Here is a 13,379-nt window from a genome sequence, read left to right as displayed (position 1 = left end):
CCCAGATTCAAATGATTCTCCTGCCTCAGCCTCCCGAGTAGCTGGGATTACAGGTGCCCGCCACAACACCCAGCTAATTTTTGTATTTTTAGTAGCGACGGGGTTTCACCATATTAGCCGGGCTGATATCGAACTCCTGACCTTGTGATCCGTCCACTTTGGCCTCCCAAAGTGCTGGGATTACAGGCATGAGCCACTGTACCCAGTAATGTGTATAATAACTTTATAAGAAATGTCCAAATAGTTCTCTAAAGTGGTTATATAGTTCTTTTTTTTTTTTTTCAGTTGAGATCTCATTCTGTTGCCTGGAGTGTAGTGGCACTATCATGGCTCACTGCAGCCTTGAACTCCTGGGTTCAAATGATTCTCCCACCTCAGTCTCCTGAGTAGCTGGGACTACAGGTGCACACTACCATGTCCATCTAATTCTTCCTATTTTGTATAGAGATGGGGGTCTCACTATGTTGCCCAGACTAGTCTCTAACTCCTGGCCTCAAGAGATCCTCCTGCCTCAGCTTCCAAAGCACTGAGATGATAGCATGAGCCCCTGCACTCCACCTCTCCTATTCTTTATAGCACTGAGGATAAAAACTGAAAAACCTGACAATCAGAGAAACCATCAGAGGTGACAAGCCAAGGGTTGAGCGGGCCACATTTGGCCCTCATGGATGCATAATCATGAAACTTGGCAGAACTTCTCTAGAACAATCAGAAGTTCTGACCCCATTGGGCCTGTCTTCCCCCAGGTGGAGCTGGGTTGTGGCTGCCCACTTCAGCTAGAACACATGCTCTCGGGTCAGCCACAGCTCCACCTGCCCGGCTTCACTCACTGCCACGCCTCTTCTGTAGACACCCTGCACATGGCTAAAGTTCCCCAGACATTCCCGAGAAGTCAGGACTGGACCCCAGGTTGGCGAAGCAGCGCACCCTCAGTGGCACCCCACTGCCCTTCCCGGTGCTGTGGCCCCTGCTGCAGATCGCAGATCTGTGGCCTTCTGTCTGGCCCTGTTCTCCAATCCCAGCTGTTCTTTCTGTAAATCTGTCCCCCAGGGCAGGTCCCTCCCCCAAAGGCCCCATTCATACTGGTGTTGGTCAGTCACCCAGTGTTTGCTCACCCAGGCCACCCTTTATCCGGCCAAGCCACTCTCCACTGCTCCTGTACGACTCTAAGGCCAAGTGGCCTGGGCTGAAATCCTGCTGTGTTACTTACAAGCGGGGTGACCTTGGGCCAGTGACTCACCTCCTCTACCTCTGTTTGCTCATCAGTAAGACAGAGATAACAGGACCCATCTTCGAGGGTTGTTAGAAAGCCCAAGTGAGTAAAGGCATGTTGCGCACTTAGAACAGAGCCTGGCACGTGTTCACCACTGCTATTATTTCTAGCTACTCAGTGCTAGGACAGGGGCCTCAGCTAAGGACCTCCAGAGCCTGGCAGGCCCAGTGAAGGAGTGAGAGGGGGTGGCCACGACTCCTCCCCAGCTGTCCTGTGGCCATGGGGGCCTAGAGAGGCCAGATCTTCAGGTTGTTCTAGAAAAGTGAGCATTCTAGAATTATGTTTCAAGCCTCTTGGTTTGCAAATACTAGTACCTATTTTTAAAATGTTTTGGTATTTGGCCAGGCACAGTGGTTGACCCCTGCTGTAATCCCAGCACTTTGGGAGGCCAAGGTGGGAGGATCACTTAAACCCAGGAGTTGGAAACCAACCTAGGCAACATAGCAAGATTCTGTCTCTACCAAAAAAAAAAAAGAAAAAATTAGCTGGGCGTGGTAGTGCATACCTGTAGTCCCAGCTACTCGGGAGGCTGAGGTGGGAGGATCACTTGAGCCCAGGAGTTTGAACCTGCGGCAAGCTGTGATCGCACCACTGCACTCCAGCCTGGGTGACAGAGTGAGATCCTGTCTCAGAAAAAAAAAAAGAAAGTTTTGGATGCTTTGAGCATCCAGCAGAAACCTTTGCTGTGCCCCGCTGGCTTTCCTGATGTCCTGGGCCTGATGCGGGCTCCTGGCCATGGCTCAGTCACTCCTGACAGTTTTTTAGCACCTCAGACACTCCTTCTTCTCTCTCTCTCTCTCTCTTTTTTTTTTTTTTTTGTTTGTTTTGAGACGGAGTTTCACTCTTATTGCCCAGGCTGGAGTGCAATGGTGCAATCTCAGCTCACCACAACCTCTCCTCCCAGGTTCAAGTGATTCTCCTGTCTCAGCCTCCCAAGTAGCTGAGATCACAGGCATGTACCACCACACCTGGCTAATTTTGTATTTTTAGTAGAGACGGGGTTTCTCCATGCTTGTCAGGCTGGTCTTGAACTCCCGACCTCAGGCAGACACCTGTTCTTTGCCGTGCCTCCGTCTGGGGAGTGTATGGAAAGGGGCACAAGCAGTGGTTGCTGTTCCTGTTGCTGCCACTGCGGTGAGGGCTGTGACTGGACGTCCCTCCTGGCACTTTGCCTCTGTCCCCTCCATCCCCTGCCAGCATTTTTCCTCCCCCGCCTTCCTCCAGCTCGTCCCAAGCCTGCCTGTCCCCAGCATGGAGGCGGGACAGTGGAAGAGTGGGTGAGTGAAGCAGGATGGTGCCTTGGGCTCCAGCATCTCCCCAACCCCTCCATGCCATGGGTCCCCCCAGGTGAGGGCCCTGGTGGAGGACAGTGTGGGCAAAGCATGGGGAATGTCACCTTCCCCATCTGCTCAGAATTCAAGGGTCCTGGGCTGGGCCCGGTCTCTCTTCTGCCCCTGGGGAGATCATTCACGCTTCCTTTAATCCCTGCCACAGCTGAGGCTGGAGTTTGGAGTTTGACCTGCTTGGAGGCTCTCAGCAGCAGGCATATAGGAGGAAGGTCACTGCTGTCTCTGGAAGCTCTTGGCTGCAAAGGGAGAGGATCCTGGGTGTCTCCCTCCTTCCAGCCATCGCCACCTTCTAGTGCCTTAGAAGCCACTGACAGCCCCCAGGGCAGGTGAGCCCTGCATCTGAAATAAGGTAAGACACCCCCTGCCCCCAAACAGGTAGCCACTCTCCAAACTGGGAAGTTGGTCTGGGGACAGGTGCTGGCAGAAGGACTCCAGCTGTCACCTGTGGGGCAGGGGAAGCTCAGCCATCTCTGCAGAAAAAGCTTGTCATGCACCAGGACAATGGAGTGTGTTTGTGAGGTGGGCATGGTGGTGTGAAGCCAGCAGCTGGCAGCCAGCAGCACCGTACGTGGGTCCCAGCTCTTCCACTTAACCAAGGTCAGGGACATTGAGCCAAACATTTTGCCTCACCGAGTGGCAGGTTCCTTATCTGTCAAATGGGGATATGAACCTGAGGCTGACCCACCCCACAGGTGTGTTACCCAGAGATAATGAAGATAAATATATCCACATAAGCAAAAAAAAGCTAGAGGAATGTATTACTACAACTGCAGCTGCTATTAACTACAAGGCAAATACAAGTCTTCACTGGTACAGTGAAGACACATGCAGAGAGCTTTACATTTAGATCTCATCTAACTGACACAGAAACCCTGTAAGGTAGGTACAGCCACCCCTAATTCACACACAGAGTGTAAGGGTCATTAAATAACTTGCTCAAGGTAATACAAATAGTGGGTGGCCAAGCTGAGACATGATTCCCTCCCTCCCTCCCTCCCTTCTTTCCTTCCTTCTTTTCTTCTTTCTTTCTTTCTTTCCTTCTTTCTTTTATTTCTTTCTTTATTCCTTTCTTTCCCTTTCTTTCTCCTTCCTTCCCTCCCTCCCAACTCTTTTTCTTCTTTCTTTCTTTTCTTCCTTCGTTCCTTCTTTCTTTTATTTCTTTCTTTATTCCTTTCTTTCCCTTTCTCCTTCCTTCCTTCCCTCCCTCCCACCTCTCTCTTTCTTTCTTTCTTTCTTTTTCTTTCTTTCTTTCTTTCTTCCTTTCTTTCCCTTTCTTTCTCCTTCCTTCTTTCCTTCCTTCCTTCCCCTCTCTCTCTTTCTCTCTTTTCTCTCTCTCTCTTTTCTGTCTTCTCTTTCACAGGTCTTGCTGTGTTGCCCAGGCTGAAATGTAGTACTGTGACCATAGCTTACTGCATTCTTGCACTCCTGGGCTCCAGCGATCTTTCTGCCTTAGCCTCCCAAGCAGCTGGGACTACAGGCACACCACCATGCCCTGCTAACTTTTTAATTTTTATTTTTTGTACAAATGGGGTCTACCTGTGTTGCCTTGGTTGGTCTCAAACTCCTGAACTCAAGCTATTCTCCCGCCTCAGCCTTGCAAAGTGCTGGGATTACAGGCATCAAAACATCTCCACCAAACAAACCACTGCCCCACCAATCAGTGATTTTCAAATGGTGTTCTGCTGAATCATTCTGGGCAATGGTTGACAGAAGTGTCCTAGCCCATCGGGCACCCTGCAGGTAGGACTTGGGAAAATACCGTCCCTTTTTTGGGAAGTCACAGCGTGCAAAGGGTCTATAACAAAGGCTCTAAAAATCCCACATTTGTTTGTTGTACCAACATTGATTGCATGCCTGTTTGGGGGACACAATGAGAGTGACAGAGGCATGGACCCTTCTTTATGGGGCTTGCTATGTAGTGCAGACAAGGGGTAATGAGAGGATCACACACATCAGATGTTAGACTTGATTAGACTGTGATGAGAAGTTGTGTTTGCCATGAAAGCAAAAAGCTTGGGGACCCAATTTATATTGAGGCCAAGAGGGGGCTCCTTTGGGCACACACAGCAAGCTGACATCTAAAGGATGGGTAGGACTTTGTCCAGCAAAGAGTGCAGGGAAGAGCATCCCAGGCAGAGGGAACAGAATGGCAGAGACCCTGAGGCCAGAAGTCGTGTTCTAGGAATAAAATGAATGCTAGAATGTGATGGGGTTGGAAGCACAACAAAGCACCTCAGAAGCATGGAGATGTTTTGAGCAGGACAATGATCTGATCTGGCTCATATTTAAAGATTTCTCTGACTTCCATGTGAGGGGCGGATTAAAAGGAAGCAAGGCCGGGTGCAGTGACTCATGCCTGTAATCCCAGCTTTGGGAGGCCAATTTAGGAGGATTGCTTTTTTTTTTTTGAGATTGAGTCTCGCTCTGTCACTCAGGCTGGAGTGCAGTGGTACAATCTTGGCTCACTTCAAGCTCCGCCTCCCAGGTTCACGTCATTCTCCTGCCTCAGCCTCTCAAGTAGCTGGGACTACAGGCGCCCGCCACCACGCCTGGCCAATTTTTTGTATTTTTAGTAGAGATGGGGTTTCACTGCATTAGCCAAGATGGTCTCAATCTCCTGACCTCATGATCCACCCACCTCGGCCTCCCAAAGTGCTGGGATTACAGGTGTGAGCCACCGCGCCCAGCCAGGAGGATTGCTTGAGGCCAGGAGTTTGAGACCAGCCTGGGCAATGTAGCAAGACCCCATCTCTACAAAAAATGACAAAATAAAAAGTTAGCTGGAGGCCAGGCATGGTGGCTCATGCCTGTAATCCCAGCACTGTGTAGGGATCACTTGAGCCCATGGGGTTGAGGCTGCAGGAGCTGTGGTTGTGTCACTGCTCTTCAGCCCAGGCAACAGAGTGAGATCCTATCTCAAAAAAAAAAAAAAAAAAAAAATTAGCTAGGCATGGTGGCATGCACCTGTGGTCCCAACTACTTGAGGGACTAAGGTGGGAGGATCCCTTAAGCATAGATGTTCGAGAGTTTGAGGCCACAGTGAGCTATGATGGCACCATTGCACTGCAGCCTGGACAAGGGAACAAGACCCTGTCTCTAGAAGTTAAGTAAATTAAAACAAAATAAAATAATACAATAAAAAGGAAGCAAGGGCCGGGCGCGGTGGCTCAAGCCTGTAATCCCAGCACTTTGGGAGGCCGAGGCGAATGGATCACGAGGTCAGGAGATCGAGACTATCCTGGCTAACATGGTGAAACCCTGTCTCTACTAAAAATACAAAAAACTAGCCGGGCGTGGTGGCGGGCGCCTGTAGTCTCAGCTACTTGGGAGGCTGAGGTGGGAGAATGGCGTGAACCCGGGAGGCGGAGCTTGCAGTGAGCCGAGATCACGCCACTGCACTCCAGCCTGGGAGCACAGCGAGACTCCGTCTCAAAAAAAAAAAAAAAAAAGGAAGCAAGAATGGATATTGGGGAGGCAAGACTGGAGGGTCTTTTTCTAACCTAGACAGAAGTGATGGTGGCTCAGACAAGGGTGATAGCACTAAATATGAGGGAAAATGTATGGATTTGTTATGTTCTGGAAGTAGGAGAGAATGGAATTGGGAGTGAATAGATTCTGGGAGGTGAGAAAGAGATGCTATGAATTCTTCGATGAGACATTTGCATACCAGGCACTCTTGGTGCTTAGATGTAGTGCCTGGCATATAGAGGCGCTCACAGACCACTTGATAAGTGAACAAATGAATTAATGCCTTATGGATGACTCAGCTTTCTGGCTGGAGTGGCAGAGTGGATGCAGCTGCCGTTTAGTGAGATGGGGACGACTGGGAGAAGCACGTGCTTGGGCTGGAGAACTTCGTCTCTAACTCACACGTGTGAACTTTCAGATGTCTATTAAGTATCCATGAGAAGCTGGTCACAGTGGCTCACACCTGTAATCCTAACACTTTGGGAGGCCGAGGCAGGTGGATCACCTGCGGTCAGCAGTTCGAGACCAGCCTGGGCAACATGGTGAAACCCCATCCCTACAAAAAACACAAAACTTAGCTGGGTGTGGCGACACACACCTGTAATCCCAGCTATTCAGGAGGCTGAGGCAGGAGAATCACTTGAACCCAGGAGGCGGAGGTTCCAGTGAGCAGAGATCACGCCACTGCACTCCAGCCTGGATGACAGAGAAAGACTGCCTTGGAAAAAAAAAGTCTCCATGAAAGACACCGCGTTGGCATTTTGATGGACAGGTCTGGGCTCAGAAGCTGCTCTGTGATGTCTATTCTCTCTAGAATATGAGACAAGGTCATCTCTGAAAGGCAGGTGGAGGAGAACACTGTGCCGAGTCCCCTGCACTCACTGGGCGTATGCCCTGTTACCCTGCTGTGGACCATTCAGGGAATGCTGCCTTGCCCTGCCGTGCCTAGAATTTCTTTCCAGATACCTGAAGCTGTGGCTCTCCCTAACGGACTAGGGGTGATCCTGGCCTCTGCTTCAGCCTCAAATCCTGGGATGTCTTTTTAAAATTTTTAATTTTATTATTATTTATTATTATTATTATTATTATTATTATTATTTGAGACAGGGTCTGGAGTGCAATGGTGCAATCATAGCTCACTACAGCCTCAACTTCTTGGGCGTAAGCAATCCTCCTGCCTCAGCCTCCCAAATAGCCAGGCCCACAGACACACAGCACCATGCCAAGTTAATTTTTAAAAATTTTTTGTAGAGGAAAAAAAAGGGTCTCATTACATTGCCCAGGCTGGTCTCGAACTCTGAGCTCAAGCAATCTTCCCCCCGAAAATGCTGGGATTATAGGCATGAGCCATTGAGCCCAGCCAGGATCTGTCTGTTTGGCCTTTCTCTAGAGACCTCTCTGTTTCTATGAACCCCATGGCATCAACTGGTGGAGGAGGCCAGGGGTGGTCATTTAGCTCCTTCTTCTGGCAGTTCTAGTCCCAGACAGCCTCTCTCTGCCTTCCAGGAATGACTCCCTCTTGTAGGGCGGCCTCCACCAGCCTCCCTAGATCCAGGCCAGGCCAGGGCACAGCTTGTTGCAGTGCTGCGGGCAGTCAGCGCCACTGCAGCCCAGGAGTGGTAGGAAAGGGTGCGAGTGGCTTCCAGTCTGGGAGGTGCGACCCGTGCCAGTCCTTATCACATCTGGAATTTTCCCCACCAAGGACCACGTGTCTTGGGGTAGTTAGGAGCTCTAGAGTTAAACCTGGGTTGGAGCCCTGGTTCAGTCATTACTAGCAGTGTGGCCTTAGACCTGGCCTCAGCTTTGTTTTCCTCACCTGTGCAATGGAGTTAATCAGAGTCCTGCCTGTAGGGAGGTTGTGACTTGAAAACGTGATTGATGGCCGGGCGCGGTGGCTCAAGCCTGTAATCCCAGCACTTTGGGAGGCCGAGACGGGCGGATCACGAGGTCAGGAGATCGAGACCATCCTGGCTAACACGGTGAAACCCCATCTCTACTAAAAATTACAAAAAACTAGCCGGGCGAGGTGGCGGGTGCCTGTAGTCCCAGCTACTCGGGAGGCTGAGGCAGGAGAATGGCATGAACCAGGGAGGCGGAGCTTGCAGTGAGCCGAGATCCGGCCACTGCACTCCAGCCTGGGTGACAGAGCAAGACTCCGTCTCAAAAAAAAAAAAAAGAAAACGTGATTGATGCACATGAGTGGCCAAAGTTTGCCTGACCACAAAGTTTATGCATTTTTTTTTTCCTTTAAGATGGAGTCTCGCACTGTCATTCGGGCTGGAGTGCAGTGGTACAATTTCAGCTCACTGCAACCTCCACCTCCCAGGTTCAAGCGATACTTCTGCCTCAGCCTCCCAAGTAGCTGGGATTACAGGTGCACACCACCATGCCCAGCTAATTTTTGTATTTTTAGTGGAGACAGGGTTTCACCATGTTGGCCAGGCTGGTCTCAAACTCTGGACCTCAAGCAATTCACCTGCCTCAGCCTCCCAAAGTGCTGGGATTACAGGCGTGAGCCACTGCACCCGGCCTAGTTCCTGCTCTTTTTATTTTTATTTTTATTTTTATTGTTTTTAGAGATAGGGTCTCACTCTGTCACCCAGGCTGGAATGCAGTGGCACAATGATAGCTCAATGCAGTCTCAAACTCCTGGGCTTGGGCCCAGGGCAGTGGCTCACACCTGTAATCCCAGCACTTTGGGAGGCCAAGGCAGGCAGATCACCTGAGGTCAGGAGTTCGAGATCAGCCTGGCCAACATGGTGAAACCCCATGAAACCCTACTACAAATATAAAAAAATAAAAATAAATAAATAAATAAATTAGCTGGGTGTGGTTGCAGACGCCTGTAATCCCAGCTAGCCCGGCGGCTAAGGCAGACAAATCTCTTGGAAGCAGGAGAATCGTTTGAAGCCAGGAGGCAGAGGTTGCAGTGAGCCAAGATTGCACCACTGCACTACAGTCTGGAGGACAGAGTGAGACTCCATCTCAAGAAAACAAAACAAAACAAAACAAAAAACTCCTGGGCTCAAGCAATCCTCCTGCCTCAGCCTCCCAAGTCATGCTCTCTTTTTAAAAAATGGTTTTATAAAATGGATGGGGAACAGAACAAGTACTCTGTATTTAATCACATTACACATATAATGAACATGCCTACTGCTTTTAACAAACCTGTGACGTATGTCTAATTATTAACCTCATTTCGGGCCGGGCGCGGTGGCTCAAGCCTGTAATCCCAGCACTTTGGGAGGCCGAGACGGGCGGATCACGAGGTCAGGAGATCGAGACCATCCTGGCTAACACGGTGAAACCCCGTCTCTACTAAAAAATACAAAAAACTAGCTGGGCGAGGTGGCGGGCGCCTGTAGTCCCAGCTACTCGGGAGGCTGAGGTAGGAGAATGGCGTAAACCCAGGAGGCGGAGCTTGCAGTGAGCTGAGATCCGGCCACTGCACTCCAGCCTGGGCGGCAGAGCCAGACTCTGTCTCAAAAAAAAAAAAAAAAAAAAAAAAAAAAAAAAAAAACCTCATTTCGTAGATGGCAAATTGAGCCTCAGAGAGGTGATTTGCCCACGATCACGGAGCTCATAGGAGGCAGAGTTGGGATCTGAGCTAGGGCAGTGCAGTTCTAAAGTATTTACACTTTATGCTTTATCACGACATATCTATTTCCTGGAGAGTCTGTTGCTCATAATTAAAATTTGTAATTAGTGTAATTGTTATTTTTGTTCAGGGCAGGGAACTTCTCTTGCTTCTCTCTCTCTCTCTCTTTCTTTCTCTCCCCTACTCTCTCTGTTTCTCCCCCCATTCCTGCCACCCCCTCTAATGTGTTTGATATTCATCTGGAAATATGCCTGCACTGTGGCAAAATAGTACTATTTTGTGTCTTTGAGTGCTGCTAATATACACAGATGGCTTCATACTATAAACTGTGTTCTGTTTATTTCCCTCCTTTTCTTTCATTATGAAATGTTTCAGACACACAGAAGTTATAAAGAATCATGCACATCCAGAAGCCAGCCTAAGGCATGAAATGTGGTGAATACAATCACAGCTCACCTTCCCACACCTGTGACCTGAGAACCTGATTTTTGATCTTTTCCTTGCACTGGGATGTGGAAATTTTTCACATCTCTTGGGGCGTGGAAAATTCTCACATCTCCTGGGGTATGGAAAATTTTCACATCTACCATAGCAAATTATGTCAGTGGCTGAAAGGAAGGGATGAGAGAAGTCCCTGCTCCACTGAGCTTCCTTTTGTGCTTTGGCCAACAGGCGACCTCAAGGGTAGGCTGTTCTCCTTGCCAACAAAGCCTTTGTTATAACACAAGCTGGTGGATCCTCCCCGCGGGCACAGGGAGGGTTCTTCACAAGAGGTTAAGAAGGAGCCACCCCCAACTAGACCCTCCTGAGGCAGCCTGGGAGCCAAGCATCACCGTGCAAGGGACAAAGGGTGCCCAGGGTCGTTTCACCGAGTGGACCCAGGTACACACAGGGCGCAGGAGACTGAGATGAAAACCCAGAGGATGGGGCCAAGTCTACGCTTCTCATTGCTTCGTCCTTCATACCGAACACAGAGCTTAGCACACAGCTGGTGCTTAATAAACATTTGTTTCACTGAGTCCCCAGGGCCTAGCACAGAGCATGGCACACAGCTGGCACCTAATAAATGTTTGTTCTACTGAGTCCCCAGGGGCTAGCACAGAGCATGGCATACAGCCAGTGCCTAATAAATGTTCTACTGAGTCCCCAGGGGTCTAGCACAGAGCCTGGTACACAGTTGGTGCCTCATAATGTTTGTTGCACTCAGTCCCCAGGGCCTAGCACAGAGCTTAGCACCCAGATGGTGCCTAATAAACGTTTGTTTCACTGAGTCCCCAGGGCCTCATACAGAGCCTGGTACATAGTTGATGCCTAATAACATTTGCTTCACTGAGTCACAAGACCTAACACATAGCTTGGCACACGGCTGGTGACTAATAAATGTTCCACTGAGTTACAGGGCCTGGCATGGAGCCTGGCACACAGCTGGTGACTAATAAATGTTCTGCTGAGTCCTCAGGGCCTGGCATGGTGCTTAATAATGCTTGTGGGAAAGAAATAGAGCCAGGAGGAGGGAAAGAGAGAAGGAAGGAGAGAAGTGTGGGGGAAAAGAAAGACAGACCATCCAGGAATGGCCACCTGTAAACCTGGGTTGGAATCCCACCGGTGGCACTGACTGTGGCCTAGAAGCAAGTGGCACAGCCATGCCTGAGTTGGACTCACTTTCCCCTCTCGTGCCTCCGATTCCCACCTGTGAAATGGAGGTGAAATCTCGTTTTCCTCAAAGGGCTGTGCTCTGTGCCTGCCGCTCAAATAGAAATCGTGCTCACCAAGTGTTAGGGCCGGTTCTCAGTACACCTACTGCGTGGATTTGCAGAGGGTGGAGTGCATGGAGGGCTCCTCCTGGGAGCCTGTGGCCGAGGCTGCACAGCATCTTTGGTTGCTGTTCCTGTCTCCACCGTGAAGATGGAGCCACGTCCCTCGCGGCCCCTGGCTGGGCCCCACCTCCCGGAGACTCAGGAAGGGCTTGGAATCGGTGCCAGCTTCGCCGGCTGTGGGCCCCACGGCGGTGATGAATAACTTGTTTATCTGCTGGAGCTGCTCCCACCGCTCTCTCGGTGCCTGGCAGGCAGAGGTCTGGAAGGGGCGGGCAGGGACGGGGAGGGCTGGCTCACCAGGCAGCCACCGCCCCTCCTCCCTCCTCCCTCTGCCCCACTCCCCAATTCAGCATCAACCTCCACCTAAACCTGCTTCCTGCGCTTTCCTGCTCCTCATCTTTCCCCAAATCCTGTTTTGGAAGAAGCACGTTGAAGTGTTTGAAAACGCAGGCTCTGAAATCAGACTGGATTCGAGTCCCAGCTTTGTCCCTTGTCAGCCATGTGACTTTGGACACAACTTAAACTCTTGGAGCCATCACTCCCCCTGTAAAGTTTGTTTTTTTGTTTTGGTTTGTTTTGTTTTTTCCTGAGACAGAAACTCACTCTGTCCCCCAGGCAGGAGTGCAGTGGCACAATCACAGCTCACTGCAACCTCCGCCTCCCAGATTCAAGATCCTCCTGCCTTAGCCTCCCGAGTAGCTGGGATTACAGTTGCGCATCACCACACCCACCTAAAAAATTGCATTTTTAGTAGAGATGGGATTTCACCATGTTACCCAGGCGTGTTTCAAACTCCCGACCTCAGGTGATCCTCCTTGCCTTGGCCTCCCAAAGTGCTGGAATTTCAGGCACGAGCCACTGCGCCCAGCCTCCTCCCCTCTAAAGTCTGATGAGAACCTTACTTACCTAATGGGGCTTCACCCTTAAGACAACCCACAAGACAACCCTCCCTCCTGAAGCTGCCAGAATGCTTTTTCTGCTTGGAACCTCCCTTAAGGGCCTCCACCCTTACCCTGAAAGGGAGTCTCCACCTCTAGGCCTTCCTCTCACTTTCTTGCACAGAGAAAGGTTAGGTTAGGTTAGTCTTTTGTGTGTGTGTGTGTGTGTGTGTGTGTGTGTGTGTGTGTGTGTGTGTTTGTGGCAAGGTCTTGCTCTGCCTCCCAGGCTAAAGTGCAGTGGGGCAATCATAACTCACTGTAGCCAACCTCCTGGGCTCAAGTGATCCTCCTGCCTCAGCCTCCCAAAGTGGTGGGATTATAGGCTTGAGCCACCACACCTGGTCTCCAAATTATTTCTCTAATCTACTCCCTCTGCTATGGTCTGAATGTGCATGTCCCTCTGTCCCCAAATTCTTACATTGAAACCTGAATCCCCGGTGCAATAGTATTAAGAGGCAGGGCCTTTGAGAGGGTTAGGGTTATGCTGACTCTGCCCCCACAGATTAGATTAGCACCTTTATAAAAGACACTTGAGGCCAGGTGTGGTGGCTCATGCCTATAATCCCAACACTTTAAGAGACCGAGTTAGGGGAATTGCTTGAGCCCAGGAATTTGAGACCAGCCTGAGCAACATAGTGAGACTTCATCTCTATTAAAAAAAAAAAAAAAAAAAATTAGCCAGGCATGGTGGTGCATCTATAGTGCCAGCTAATTGGGTGGCTGAGGCAGGAGGATCTCTTGAGCCTAGGAGGTTGAAGTTGCAGTGAGCTGTGATCATGCCACTGTACTCCAGCCTGAGTAACAGAGTGAAACTCTTGTCTCTTTAAAAAAAGAGAAAAAGTGATTGTGCTACTGCACTCCGGTCTGGACATCAAAGTGAGACCTTGTCTCAAAATATATAAATAAAATAAAAAAGGCTTAAGAGAGAACTTGACC

At 50.0% G+C, this 13,379-nt stretch overlaps 1 protein-coding gene across 6 annotated transcripts in view; it reads left to right on the top strand.

The window, feature by feature from the left end:
* The window catches only part of SLC5A11 (solute carrier family 5 member 11), a 75,088-nt gene continuing 61,709 nt past the window's right edge, over positions 1-13,379 (top strand). The window contains exons 1-2 of one of the 6 annotated variants that reach the window (XM_031658371.1): positions 1-53; positions 2,768-2,971. The gene's annotated coding sequence lies outside the window, so the exon portion shown is untranslated. Of the gene's footprint in view, positions 54-2,277; positions 2,621-2,767; positions 2,972-13,379 lie in introns of those variants that run through there. The other 5 variants (XM_031658373.1, XM_031658372.1, XM_003916688.5 and 2 more) reach the window with 5 other exon arrangements.

The sequence above is a fragment of the Papio anubis genome, chromosome 18 (genome assembly GCF_008728515.1).
Source record: "Papio anubis isolate 15944 chromosome 18, Panubis1.0, whole genome shotgun sequence".
NCBI lineage: Eukaryota > Metazoa > Chordata > Mammalia > Primates > Cercopithecidae > Papio > Papio anubis.
This window is presented reverse-complemented; position numbering and strand designations above follow the sequence as displayed.